General features: G+C 38.4%; 1 long non-coding RNA gene across 1 annotated transcript in view; it reads right to left on the bottom strand.

Annotated features, from left to right (window-relative positions):
* Positions 1-1,838: 1,838 nt before the first annotated feature.
* Positions 1,839-15,058, bottom strand: part of LOC107801687 (uncharacterized) — a 29,829-nt gene continuing 16,609 nt past the window's right edge. Inside the window, exons 4-5 of the long non-coding RNA XR_001651683.2 lie at positions 3,651-3,765; positions 1,839-2,347 (exon numbers count right to left, since the gene is read on the bottom strand). This is a non-coding gene — a long non-coding RNA (uncharacterized LOC107801687). The remainder of the gene's footprint in view (positions 2,348-3,650; positions 3,766-15,058) is intronic.

Below are 15,058 nucleotides of genomic sequence, written 5' to 3' on the forward strand. Positions count from 1 at the left end.
TCTTCTTCTTCTTCTTCTTCTTCTTCTTCTTCTTCTTCTTCTTCTTCTTCTTCTTTCTTCTGCTGCTGTTGTTGGTGCTGCTATAAAACTTCATTTCAGGGGATGATTGTCATAAGTATGTTTATCAGAATATTTAAAATAAATTATAAATAATTGCGTAAGTTAGTAGACAATAATTTATGAATATTTTCACGTAATTCTGTTCTTTACACGTTTATTGTTTCCAAAATTTATGATTTAGATATTGTTGGCAATCTAATTATTTTATAGTAGTAATACACTATGAAAGAATAAGGTGATTATTTATCTAATATATGTTAGAAAGCTTTTTCAAAAACTTCAGCTTACATAGTGCTGAAGTTTTTACAAATGTAACTTCAGTATCTTCTGCTGAAGTTTTTGAAAAAGCTTATCCAGGACAAAAAAACTTAATATTATTTAGTGCTGAAGTTTTTACAAATGAACTAAATAACTTCAGCATCTTCTGCTGAAGTTTTTGAAAAAGCTTTATGACAAACCAATGAATCTAGGATAAAAAAAACTTCAGCTATTTTAGTGCTAAAGTTTTTACAAATGAACTAAATAACTTCAGCATCTTATTCAGGACAAAAAAACTTCAGCATATTGCCTTTGCTACTTCAGGTCTGTCTACTAGAATACTGAAGTTTTACGTGATTTCCTTTGCTACTTCAGCCCTGTATGCTGAAGTTATGCGAAAAAGTGGGTACGCTTGCAATTATTTTTATAAAGCGAGCATAAATTAAAACGTGACCCAAAAAACGGGTATAGATACAAATCCCCCCTGAAAATCAGAATGAGTTTAGGGTTGTCTTAACCTTTATGTTGTCGTAACGTGGTAAAGAACAGGTTTTAGATTTAGACCAATAAGAATTTAAGAAATTTTTTGTCATGATAAAGTAGCCAAAATAGAAGAAAACATGTACCAACAATATCGCTTATAAAATATGTTAGGTGAGATATAACAAAATATGTCTACTTACAAATATTGTACAACTAATATAACTAAATTCATTATCTTTGCATGCTTAAAAGGTTTTCAATTGATCTATTATGTCAATGAAATAATGGCAGAATATATAGTTTGGCCCCGAAACTTAGGACCAAATTCTTATGACGCATTTTCTGAGCATGAACAATCTTTTATATACCCAACTAGTCAATATGTTCGCGTTTCGCGCGGTCATTAAAAAATAATATTTGATCTTATAGTTAATTTGGTTGAGATATAAGAGATAAATTTTGTGTAAATGCGTGCAAATATGTATATTCGCTTTGGCTCCACGACTCTTTATGTCAACAATTTTCAAATTTATTTCATACAAATCATAAAAGTAGAAAATGACTATTGACCACCACTAATCATGTACTTCAGTAATCCCTACAACATAACATACGTGGTCTTTGGAACTCTTTCCACCCAACATGATGTGAAGGCAACTCTATGTTCATAGATTTTGATATATATGCAATAATCTTATAAAGGCTTGAACTGAAGCCACTGTGAACTTCGAAGCATGCAACAAAAAAAATCTAATTCAATTATTCTAAATCATCAACTCAAACTAAATAAAGCACTCATCGAAGCAAAGTTCATATCACATGTAATCTGCTTAATAAACAAAACGAATGACCAATAGACAACTTCAAAGGAAATGAAAGAAGAAAAGAAGAGGACAAATAATTAACATATGAAGTCACTTGATAATTTGTGGTTGTATCATGTGTTTAACGAAATTAACTTCTCCGTACACTTCTAAAATTCTAAATTGTCCTGGCTATCAAGACTCTCTTGAAAATATTTTTGCCTTGCTGGGATTTTTTCTTGAAAAATATTGTTAGTTATGGAGGGAAATAACAGAAAGAAAATTAACATAATTAACTTCTCCCTATCATTACTTTTTAATTTTATTGTTAGTTGTACAAAAAATATTCATTCCATCTCATAACCTAATGCAAACCATAGAGTAATGTGCAAAGGATAAACTTGTCTTTAATATTGTAGCCATAAAATGCAACTCGAGAAACAATAACAGGATTTCCGACATCCTGTCTCTTTCTAACCTAGTATAGAGGGAGACATAGTCACATCTTATCTGATTCTGCGGGAATGCAAAAAGTAAAATTTATTCATTTTTCTTGCGGAAGAAAATGCTAATTCTATTCTACCTTATTTATTCCTTCATCCAAAATTGTTCCACAAAAGCATCTATAAGACCGTAGGAGCATTTTGGACAGCGGGAAGTAGCCATGAATACTTACTCTAAGTCTGTCTTGAACTTCTCTTTGTTCATCCATTCCTAAAACTTGATGATCCACATCATTAAATCTGCAGTTGTTGTTAAGTGTTAACAAATAATCCATGATTTTTTCATCATAAATAAGGATTGTTTTTCGTTAGAGAAATTATAAGTTCCTCTTCAGACTCAAACAATTGTTCGACTATAAGTCACGGCTATTTGCATACACTATAATATTCACCATGACTAATCATAAACTCATCTGACTGTTATTATCATGCCCAACGGGTCCATTTGAGCTAAACTATTAGATTTGACTTCCTTTTCTGCAGAATTCTTCATTTATTTTATATTAATAATTTTTCCCTGTTCTTCTTCACATGGATCCACTTTTACAAAAATACTTTTACATATACCTAGCATTTAAGAGGTTAGTAATGAATCATAAAATTTGAAAATATTTCATGCTTCTTTTCTAAAACCCTATGAAGAAAATAGTAGGTTATCAGTTTGAATTATGAACTAATAATGAGTAAACCTTATATCCATGTGCTAATATAAGAAATTAATTTAAAGTTCGCAAATATTTATGAACTACAAAATGCATGTAGTCGATTAGAGAAACATTCAAAATGAATTTTGATGGTGCATGGAGGTAACTTTTGTAGGAAGTGGAAAATGTTGCAAGTTTGCCAACGTAGATTAATGGCGACGACTGTAGCTATTTTGTACAATAAGAAATATATTCTATGAATAAAAATAACTTTAGCTAAAGAAATTACATATGTTTGCAGAAAATATTATGCAAATAGCTGTATACGCCATAAGAATACAATATTGTTGTTTTACTTCTGCTCATTTATTTTAGTAATCCTGCCAAATTATCTAAAAGAAAAAATTGCTCAAAGTACTTGATACTAAGAAGAGTGCAAACTATAAAAGATATAGAAAATAACAGCAGAACACAATAAGGACATTAAGAATGGTCCATCCAAAACAAAGCAAGTAGTGATGGTATTTAAGCGAAATGGATGTACAATTCATTTCTTTTTAATTACCACAACTCAGAAGAGCACATGATTATCACTGTTGATGGTGTATAATTCATAAATAGCAAGAAATACCCAAAGACCAAATATGTCAATAATGTGTAGCACATACAAGTAAGATATTATTTTTGATTCCTTATAAATTATGCAAACTAAATGTTCCTTCTCAATGTTCATTCTAAATATTCCTTCTAAATTTTGTAAATTATATGGTGTTCATCCATTGCAAATTCAGGCACTTTCAATGGTTAATATATTGGTAATATAATAATCTTTAGAATATTGATGACAAAACTTAACAATATAAGATCTTCCAGTATGATCGAAATAAAAAAAAACATACCTTTTAGCAGCAAAGTTGAATTTGTTGGCGTTCCCCTTAAACGGCAGAGGCAGATCCCAAGAGCTTTAGTTACATACTTGCAGCGACCAATTTCCAGCATCCAAAAAGTTAAAATCTGGAAGAGAACGATTAGGAATCACCACAACGTACTTTTGTCATTGAAGTTGTGAAAGAACTTAGAGAACTCCAAAAAATGGTCACTTAGTCATTTACAAAATTGACCAAAACCAAAAAGATTAACTAAATCATTCATAAAAATCACCAAAATAGAGGGCAAAGGATTACAATAGGAAAAAAGAACTAAGAAATATCTAAACGCGATTAACTCTGTAGAATGCGTGATTTCTACATGGAAATTACTTTTCACTTTGGTGGTTGTTTGTTATGTTCGTCAGGAGATCACACCTTCCACATAGGTAATCGTCGATCAGATGCATTTTTCAGCAGTCAGGAACTATAGTTTTGAACGAACGGTGGAAGAAGACACGAAAGGCGTTAATATATAAAGCCTGAATTCTCAATTGAAGGGTAACGAAACGGTTCGGTTTCTAGAATAAGTGAAACGTTGCGCTTTTGTGACTTTTAGGTTTTGTTGGTTAATGAGGTAAGTGAAGAAAATTGGAGGAAAATCTAAAAATTGGAGGAAAAAGATAAATGGAAATCCTGTGCAATGAGATGTGCCACCTCAGACGTATAAGTCCCTGCTTTATATTATTTTATACATTATAGATAAATTGGCCATAGTTTTTAATCAGAACTTCTAACCCTGGCTTCCTTTCTTCTTTTTTGCTTCTCCTGATGATATGATATTTTAAACCCATCACCAAACCCTATATTTAAATGCTTTTCATCAATAATACTAATTATTACAAGTAGTGGTGAAAATTTGTTAGTATTTGTATATGGCGACATTTTGAGATTTCTAAAATAAAGTAAAATTAAATGAGGGTAAAAAACAAAAAATAAAATAAAATAGAAAAGATAAAATATTCCATCATATTTTTTTCTTAATCCTATATTAAATTTCTTTCCTAGTAATTTTACTAATTATATCCTTAGGTATTTCATTAGTTAACAAAGAACATTTTTTAAGTTTTCTAAAACAAAATTTTCTAACATTGTTTACTATTCCGCGTTCTTAGTGCTTCTATGTGGAATATAGGAGAAGAAGGGATAGTATCATTAAAATTTGGGAAACGCATAGTGATGGGGAGAAAGAAAGGTGAAACTGAAATTGCTTAATTAAGGAGAAAGAAGCAAAAGAAAATTGAGAAATTGTTCGATCAAAACACATTATATAGCTTCTTCTACACCAGTTATTCCTCCAATTCCTAGCAAATGGCACAAAGAGAAGTTATCATGTAAACACAACAGTATCAAACTGTTCTATGTTTCGAGACCTTGAAAACTTCATTTAACATCACCTTGATTTATGTGCACAGTCCGGGCGCGTAGCCGGAATGCCTAAATATGAAAATCTGATGAAAAATAATAAATTTTGACTATAAAATGAATTAATTTGACTTCGGTCAACGTTTTGGGTAAACGGATCCGGACCCGTAATTTGACGGTCCCGGAGGGTCTGTAGGAAAATATGGGACTTGATCGTATGCCCGGAATCGAATTCCGAGATCCCAAGCCCGAGAAATGAATTTTTAAAAAAAATTGTTTTATGAAATTGTTTAAAGGATTTGGAAATAAATTTTGATTAAAACTCAAGGGTATCGGGCCCATATTTTGGTTTCGGTGCCCGATACAGGTCTTATATATGATTTAAGATGATCCTGTGAAATTTGGTGAGAAACGAATGTCATTTGACGTGATTCGAAATTTAAATGCAAATTTGGTGTTTTAAGAAGTTTTGAAATAATTCTTTTATTTTTAGGTTTAATTCGATGTTAATGATGTTATTTTGGCGATTTGATCGCACGGATAAGTTCATATGATATTTTTTAGTTAGTACGTATGTTTGGTTTGTAGCCCCGAGGGCTCGGGTGAGTTTCGGAAGGTTTTAAACTCTTAAAAAGTTGCAGGTTTTCAGTTGCTAGTATTCTGGTATTTCCTTCTTCGCGTTCGCGGGAGGACCCTAGCGAACGTGATGAGTTAATTGTGCTGAAGAAAAATTCCTTCTACGCGAACGCGAGACCCATGTCGTGAACGCGAAGCTTTGGGGGGTTTTCCCTTCGCGAACGCGTGCCTGGTATCGCGAACGCGAAGGCTTATGGCCTGGTCAGGGGGGAGGGAAACTTATACCTACGAGACGCAACCACCTGGACGCGAACACGAAGGCTCGAGGAGTTACTTCTCCGCGAACGCGAAGGTCTGTCAGACCTAACTCATCGCGAACGCGATGACCAAATCCGCCCTGTTATATTAAAAGTCCAAAAACATAATGCATTACGGGATTAAACCCATTTTTCACAAACTTCTTCTTCTCCACACCTCTTGGGCGATTTTTAAAAAACTTCTTCACCATAACCTCTTGGGTAAGTAATCTTTGACTTGTTTTCTTCTATTTTATCAACATCCACTAGATTTCTAGATCTAAAACATGTGATTAAGGGTAGAAAATTAGGGATTTGGGTAGAGGTAGGGCTTTATTTATTATTTGGGAATTTGACCTCATTTTGGGGTGAATTTCAAAATAAATTATATATTCGAGCTCGTGGGTGATCGGGTGTTGGTCCGAACCTCATGTTTTGACCAAGCGAGCCCAGGGTCAATTTTTGTATTTTTGGGAAGAATGATTAGAAAACTATAATTAAGCATTGAAATTGGATTGTTTAGCGTTTATTGATGTTATTAAGTCAATTATGTCTAGATACAATTGATTTGGAGCCGAGTTCGAAAGGAAAAGCGGTGTTTGAGGCTTTAGTTGGCCATGGAAGTTCGAGTTAAGTGTTTGGTCTAACTTTAGCTTGAGGGATCAAGAGTTGTGTCCTATTTTCTATTTGTTTCTTATTGAGTACGACGTATATGCATGGTAACGAGTATCTCTACGTTGGTGTCGAGCATGACCGTGAGTCTAATATTGTGATTTTCATGACTTCGTTGTATTATTCATGTCTTCGTGAGGATTTCCATTTGTTGTGTAAAGTTGTGGAAGGAATTGTGACCTATGAGCATTGAGGAGCGTTGGCTCCAGTTGTATAACGAATTGTGAAAATATAAGTGATAATTGAACCTCTAGAGCATTGGCTCGAGTTGTGAAGTGAATTGTAAAGTAAAAGTGAGAAAGAGAAGAGATCATTATGTTGCCCCCTTGTCGGGCTATTATTGAGTTGTGGTTCCCTTGCATTGTATTCTTAATTGATATTACAGATGCTTAGGTTGATAACTCTTTGTGTAGGGTAAGGATTATGGTTATTCTCGGGGCAACAAGTTTGGTTATAGCTGAGGTAGTTAGATCTTGTAACAAGTTTGGTTATAGTTGTTTCTCCCTTGCCGGGACGTAATTACTTATGTTGTCGAATCCTTTGTCGGGATAGTGTAGATCTTATTGATCCCTCGTTGGGACTCTTGTTATGATTGTTGTTGATTTTATATTGGATCAGGTTGCACGTCACAACAATATTATATGTGGATCGGGTTGCACGCCGCAACAATATTATATGTGGATCGGGTTGCATACCGCAACAATATTATATGTGGATCGGGTTGCACGCCGCAACAATGTTATATTGGATCGGGTTGCATTCTGCAACAATGTTATGGGTGGATCAGGTTGCATGCCACAACAATGATATATGTGGATCAGGTTGCACGCCACAACAATGACAAATGATATGGATCGGGTAACACGCCGCAACAGTGTTGATATATATTGGGGTCAGGTTGCGCGCCGCAACAATTATTGATACAAGTGTGCTTAGTTTTGATATTAGTTTCTTTTGTTTTGCTGTGGACTCTAAGTTGCCCTTAGACTATTACTATGCATTTACTGTTAATACTGGTATACCCCCCACAACATGTTTCCCCCTCCCATCTTTACTTGCTTATTCCTACTTTACTTTCCGTTGTATATTATATAACTGCACAGGTTTATTTTGTAGTCTGGTCCTAGCCTCGTCACTACTTCGTCGAGGTTAGGCTAAGCACTTACCAGCACATGGGGTCGGTTGTGCTGATACTACACTCTGCACTATTTTGTGCAGACCCTAGTGTTGTAGACTTCTGACCGCAGTGAGATTGCTGACTCTTGTTCATCAGGCGACCCGAGGTAGCCCTGTAGACGTCCGTAGGCCGTGGCGTCTCTTTTCTATTTACCTTCTTGTTTCTTACATGTATTTCTAGAGACAGTGTTGTATTAAATTCTTTTAGACCTTTATTTGTAGTATTCTTAGACCGTTTATGAAACTGTGACACCAGTTCTGGGTAGTCGAGACATCAAACAGTTGTAATAGATATTCATGTTCAGATGGCTTATTGTTTTCTTCCGCTTATGTTAAATTTCGTTGTTTAAATGTTATTTCTTCGTAATTGTTAAAGAGAATAAAATTGGTAAAAAGGTGGATGGTTCAATAGTTGGCTTGCCTAGCTCACATTAGTAGGCTCCATCATGACTCCCGAGGGTGGGAAATCCGGGTCGTGACAAGTTGGTATCAGAACTCTAGGCTACATGGGTCTCACAATTCACAGACAAGCTTAGTAGAGTATGAGGGATCAGTACGGAAACGTCTGTATTTATCCCCCAAAGGCTACAGAGTTATGAAAAACTTCACATTCATTCTTTCTTGTTGTGCAATTTTGTTCTCTCAATGCTAAGTTTATACCTCTACTCTTGTCCTTTCGCGAATAGCGAGGTCATGTACCTCTTCTTCAGCCGAATAGCAGTAGATCGATAATAGATTAGCTATGTCTTCGGAGGCTTCGTGGAGGTTGGATAGGTTTCACCAAGCTCTTCACTACTACTTTCAGCGGTGCATCTTCTGAGGATCCCCAGGATTTTCTGGACATCCGTCATGAGGTTCTCAGGAACATGGGGATAGTTGATACCAATGGGGTTGATTTTGCTACTTTTCGCTTGTCTGGATCCGCCAAGTCTTGGTGGAGAGATTATTGTTTGGATAGACTAGCTGGATTGCTAGCTTTGACTTGGGAGCAGTTTACTCAACTATTTATGGAGGAGTTTCTACCCATCACTCTGAGAGAGGCCTATTGGAGGCAGTTCAAGCATCTCCAGCAGGGTTCTATGATTGTTACTCAATACGAGATCATATTCACCGACTTGGCTCGTCATGCTCTTATCATACTTCCCATTGTGATAGAGAGTGAGGAGATTCATTGAGGGACTCGTCCAGCCAGCTCAGATGCTAGAGGTGGAGGTAGAGATGCTAGAGGTGGAGGTAAAGGTATTAGAGGTGGAGGTGCAGGTACTGTTCTGGTTTGTTGTAGAGAAGCTTCGGTTTTATTTTGCGTCGTATCTGGTCATGCCTAGTGATTCTTTGAGTGCCTCTATTTATGTCTCTACACCAGTGGGTGATTCTATTATGGTGGATCGTGTCCATTGTTCATGTATAGTGGTGATTAGAGGTCTTGAGGCTCGTGTAGATTTGCTTCTTCTGGACATGGTTGATTTGATGTCATATAGGGGATGGACTGGTTACCACCTTACCATGCTATCTTGGACTGTCATGCCATGACTGTGACCTTAGCCTTGCCGGGTTTACCCTGTTTAGAGTGGAGAGGGACTCCTGGTCATTCTACCCGTAGTGTTATCTCTTATGTGAAGGCCTGGCGTATGGTCAATAAGGGGTGTTTAGCCTATTTAGCATATGTTCGTGATTCTAGTGCTGAGGTTCCTTCTGTTGATTTTGTGCCCATTGTTCGTGAGTTTCCTGAGTTATTCCCTTCAGACCTGCCGGGTATGCCACCCGACAGGGATATTGACTTTTGCATTGATTTGGCTTCGGGCACTCAGCCCATTTCTATCTCGCCGTATCGTATGACCCCGCCTGAATTGAAAGAGTTAAAGGAGTTGTTGCAAGATTTGCTTGAGAAGGGTTCATTAGGCCAAGTGTTTCGCCTTAGGGTGCGTCGGTGTTGTTTGTTAAGAAGAAGGACAGATCGATGAGAATGCGTATTGATTACCGGTAGTTGAACAAGGTTACAATCAAGAATAAGTACCCATTGCCGAGGATTGATGATTTGTTTGATCAGCTTCAGGGTGCCAAGGTATTTTTGAAGATTTATTTGAGATCTGGCTACCATCAGCTGAGGATTAGGGCATCCGATGTCCCTAAGACAGCTTTTCGCACTCAGTACGGGCACTATGAGTTCTTGGTGATGTCATTCGGGTTGACAAATGCCCCAGCAGCTTTTATGGATTTGATGAACCGAGTGTTCAGGCCTTACTTGGATTCATTCATGATGGTCTTCATTGATTATATTTTGATATATTCCCACAGCTAGGAGGAGCATGAGCAACATCTTAGAGTGGTTCTTCAGACTTTGAGGGATAGTCAGTTGTGTGCTAAGTTTTCGAAGTGTGAGTTCTGGCTGAGTTCAGTTGCATTCCTAGGTCATGTTGTGTCAGCAGAGGGTATTCAGGTTGATCGAAAAAAGATTGAGGCAATCAAGAACTGGCTTAGACCAGCATCAGCTATAGAGATTCAGAGTTTCTTGGGATTGGCGGGCTACTATCGTCGGTTCGTGGAGGGGTTCTCATCTATTGCAGCCCCGATGACCAGGTTGACCCAGAAGGCTGCCCAGTTCAGATGGTCAGACGAATGTGAGGCGAGCTTTCAGAAGCTCAAGGCAGCTCTGACTACGGCACCGGTGTTGGTTTTGCCCACAGGTTCAGGGCCTTATATAGTTTATTGTGATGCATCTCGTATTGGGCTTGGTATAGTGTTGATGCAAGATGGCAAGGTCATTGCCTATGTTTTGCGGCAGTTGAAGATTCATGAGAAGAACTATCCGATTCATGATTTGGAGTTGGCAGCCATTGTTCACGCATTGAAGATTTGGAGGCATTATCTATATGGCGTGGCATGTGAGATGTTCACGGATCACAAGAGTCTTCAGTATTTGTTCAAGCAAAAGGAGTTGAATTCGAGGCAGAGGAGGTGGTTGGACTTGTTGAAGGACTATGATATTACCATCTTATATCATCTGGGAAAGGCCAATGTGGTGGCTGATGCTTTGAGTAGGAAGTCAGCCAGTGTGGGCAGTTTTGCTTATATTCTGGTCGGTGAGAGATCGCTTGCTTTAGATGTTCAGGCTTTGGCCAATCAGTTCGTGAGGTTGGATGTTTTTTAGCCCAGCCGTGTGTTAGCTTGCATAGTCGCTCGTTCTTCATTATTGGAGCGTATCCGAGATCGACAGTATGATGATCCTCATTTGTGTGTCATTAGAGACACGATGCAGCACGGAGGTGCCAAGCAGGTTACCTTGGGTGATGATGGAGTTTTGAGATTGCAGGGTCGAGTTTGTGTGCCTAATGTAGATGGACTCCGAGAGTTGATTTTATCAGGATTTGCGGCAGCATTATTGATAGAGAGGGATGAAGAAGGATATCGTTGCGTATGTGGCTTGGTGTTTGAATTGTCAGCAGATTAAGTATGAGCATCTGAGGCTCGGTGGTTTATTTCAGAGGATTGAGCTTCCCGAGTGGAAGTGGGAGCGGAACACTATGGATTTCGTTGTTGGACTCCCACAGACTCGGATGAAGTTCGACGCAGTATGGGTCATTATTGATAGGCTGACCAAGTCAGCGCATTTCATTCCTATGGCAGTCTCATATTCTTCTAAAAGGTTAGTTGAGATCTATATCCGGGAGATTATTCGCCTTCATGGTGTGTCGTGTCTATCATTTCGGACCAAGGTATGCAGTTTACCTCCCGTTTTTGGAGGGTAGTTTAGCGAGAGTTGGGCACACAGGTTGAGTTGAGCACAACGTTTCATCTTTAGACGGACGGGCAGTCCGAGCGGACCATTCAAATTTTTGATGATATGCTCCGAGCTTGTATCATTGACTTTGGAGGCTCGTGGGATCAGTTTTTGCCTTTAGCAGAGTTTGCCTACAACAACAGCTACTAGTCGAGTATTCAGATGGCTCCTTATGAGGCTTTGTATGGTAAGCGATATCGGTCTCCAGTTGGATAGTTTGAGCCAGGAGAGGCTCCGTTATTAGGTACGGATCTGGTTCAGGATGCCTTGGACAAGGTCAGGATTATTCCGGATAGGCTTCGTACAGCTCAGTCTAGGCAAAAGAGTTATGCTGATCGCAAGGTTCGAGATTTGGCTTTCATGGTCGGTGAGCGGGTATTGCTTCAAGTGTCACCTATGAAGGGCGTGATGAGATTTGGGAAGAAGAGAAAGCTTAGCCCTAGGTTCATTGGTCCGTTTGAGATTCTTGATCGAGTGGGAGAGGTGGCTTATAGACTTGTATTGCTGCCGAGCTTATCAGCCGTGCATCCAGTGTTTCATGTGTCCATGCTTCGAAAGTATCACGGCGATCCATCCCACGTGTTATATTTCAGCACTGTCCAGTTGGACAAGGACTTGTCTTATGAGGAGGAACCGGTAGCCATTCTAGATCGGCAGGTTCGTCAGTTGAGGTCGAAGAGTTTTCCTTCTGTTCGTGTTCAATGGAGGGGTCAGCCTCCTGAGGCATCGACCTGGGAGTCCGAGTCCGATATGCGGAGCCCTTATCCCCACCTTTTCCCCGAATCAGGTACTTCCTTTTTATGTCCGTTCAAGGACGAACGGTTGTTTTAGAGGTGGAGAATGTGATGACCCAAAAGATCATCACTTGCTTTTAAATTGAATTCTGTGTTCTATGGCCTTGAAAACCTCATTTATCATCACCTTGATTTGCGTGCACAGTCCGGGCACGTAGCCGGAAAGCCTAAATATGAAAATCTGATGAAAAATGATAAATTTTTACTATAAAATGAATTAATTTGACTTCGGTCAACGTTTTGGATAAACGGACCTGGACTCATGATTTGACGGTCCCGGAGGGTCCGTAGGAAAATATGGAACTTGGGCATATGTCCGGAATCGAATTCCGAGGTCCTAAGCCCGAAAAATAAATTTTTAAAGAAAATTATTTTTTGAAATTGTTTAAAGGATTTGGAAATAAATTTTGATTAAAACTCAAGGGTATCGGGCCTGTATTTTGGTTCTGGTGCCTGGTACAGGTCTTATATATGATTTAAGATGATCCTGTGAAATTTGATGAGAAATGGATGTCATTTGACGTGATTCGAACCTTAAATGCAAATTTGGTGTTTTAAGAAGTTTTGAAATAATTCTTTGATTTTGAGTTTAATTCGATGTTAATGATGTTATTTTGGCAATTTGATCACACGGATAAGTTCATATGATATTTTTGAGTTAGTACGTATGTTTGGTTTGGAGTCCCGAGGGCTCGGGTGAGTTTCGGAAGGTTTTAAACTCTTAAAAAGTTGCAAGTTTTCAGTTGCTGGTATTCTGATATTTTCTTCTTCGCGTTCGCGGGAGGACCCTCGCGAACGCGATGAGTTAATTGTGCTGAAGGAAAATTCCTTCAACGCGAACGCGAGACCCAGGTCGTGAACGCGAAGCTTTGGGGGGTTTTACCTTCGCAGACGCGTGCCTGGTATCGTGAACGCGAAGGCTTATGGCCTGGTCAGGGTGGAGGGAAACTTATACCTACGTGAACGTGACCACCTCGACGCGAACGCGAAGGCTCGAGGAGTTACTTCTCCGCGAACGCGAGCCGTCTTCCGCGAACACGAAGGTCTGTCAGACCTAACTCGTCGCGAACGGAATGACCAAATCCGCCTAGTTATTTTAAAAGTCCAGAAACATAATGCATTACGGGATTTAACCCATTTTTCACAAACTTCTCCTTCTCCACACCTCTTGGGCAATTTTTGAAGAACTTCTTCACCATAACCTCTTGATTAAGTAATCTTTGACTTGTTTTCTTCTATTTTAACAACACCCACTAGATTTCTAAGCCTAAAATATGTGATTAAGGGTAGAAAATTAGGGATTTGGGTAGAGTTAGGGCTTTTTGATTATTTGGGAATTTGACCTCATTTTGGGGTCGGATTTCAAAATAAATTATATATTCGGGCTCGTGGGTGAATGTGTGATCGGGTGTTGGTCTGAACCTCGTGTTTTGACCAAGCGGGCCCGGGGTCAAATTTTGACTTTTTGGAAAGAATGATTAGAAAGCTATAATTAAGCATTGGAATTGGATTGTTTAGAATTTATTGATGTTATTAAGTCGATTACGTCTAGATACAGTTGATTTGGAGCCGAGTTCGAAAGGAAAAGCGGTGTTTGAGGCTTGAGTTGGCCGTGGAAGCTGTGAGCACGTGATTTTTTCCCTACATGAAAATAACTCCTAAAAAATAGACCAAATTTAATTTTTATTAATTTTCGGAATTTTTCTTTATTTATTTGTGTTTCATGCATTTTTAAATGATAGAAAAATCCTAAAAAATTGTCATTTTTACATATTTATCTTTTAGTCTTTAAAATAGCATTTTTCTTTAGTTTTAAGTTAATTAGTTGTTTTAATGTTAAAAATAAATAAAAAATTTTAATTTCTACAAAAATAGATTAATTTAGGATTTTAATTAATTAAAGAAAAGAAAAAAGGAGAAAGGAAATTAGAAAAGAGTTTAATTTGAATTTGGGCCAAACCCTATACCCAAATCTACCCGATCCCAAACACAATACCCAATCTCCCTACCCAAACCCGCTTGACCCGTTTTTCCCCTCCCTTTTCATTTAAAGACCTAGACCTAAATACACAGATCTTGGATCCCAAGCAACAGAGGGCGCCGCTGCTCAGCTTCTTCTTCTTCACATAAAAACACACACACATTGGAGATTGGAGGGCGGCCTCCCATCTGCTTCGACACCAACAAAAAGCATGTCATCTCCTCCCCTATTTGAATTTCTCTAAAGAACAGAGAACAAATCGAACCCCCTTCCATCTCCGAACCAAAAAAAACCAGTAGCAGTACCCTTGTTCGTCCACCCCTTGAACCTGAAATCGACCCCCAAAACCACCAGCCTCAACGCTCCGTTTCCACCCAAAAACCCGCCGGAACGGACTACCCCCAAAACGCATGAAATCAGTCCCAAACATTGCAGCAAACCAGCTGCGAAAATAGCAGAAACGCGGCTGTAAATCAGCACAAAAGCGCTCAAGAACAGTCCAATGTCACGTCTGTTCCGTTTCTTCTCTTCGATTTTGATTTTTTGCTTCATAATGGACTTGAGTTTTGACAGAATTTGAGATGTTCAGGTTTGATATTGGCGAGAGCTTTTTGTGAGCTTTGTTTTTTCTTTATGGGTTAAAGTCGAGTTCATAGCTGTCTTGCTGAGTTCGAATCTGTTGCGGCTGAGTTTTCATCCTTGTTGTTTTTCATATACTGGCCCTTATTTGGTTCACCCTCCTT

The sequence above is a fragment of the Nicotiana tabacum genome, chromosome 22 (genome assembly GCF_000715075.1).
Source record: "Nicotiana tabacum cultivar K326 chromosome 22, ASM71507v2, whole genome shotgun sequence".
NCBI lineage: Eukaryota > Viridiplantae > Streptophyta > Magnoliopsida > Solanales > Solanaceae > Nicotiana > Nicotiana tabacum.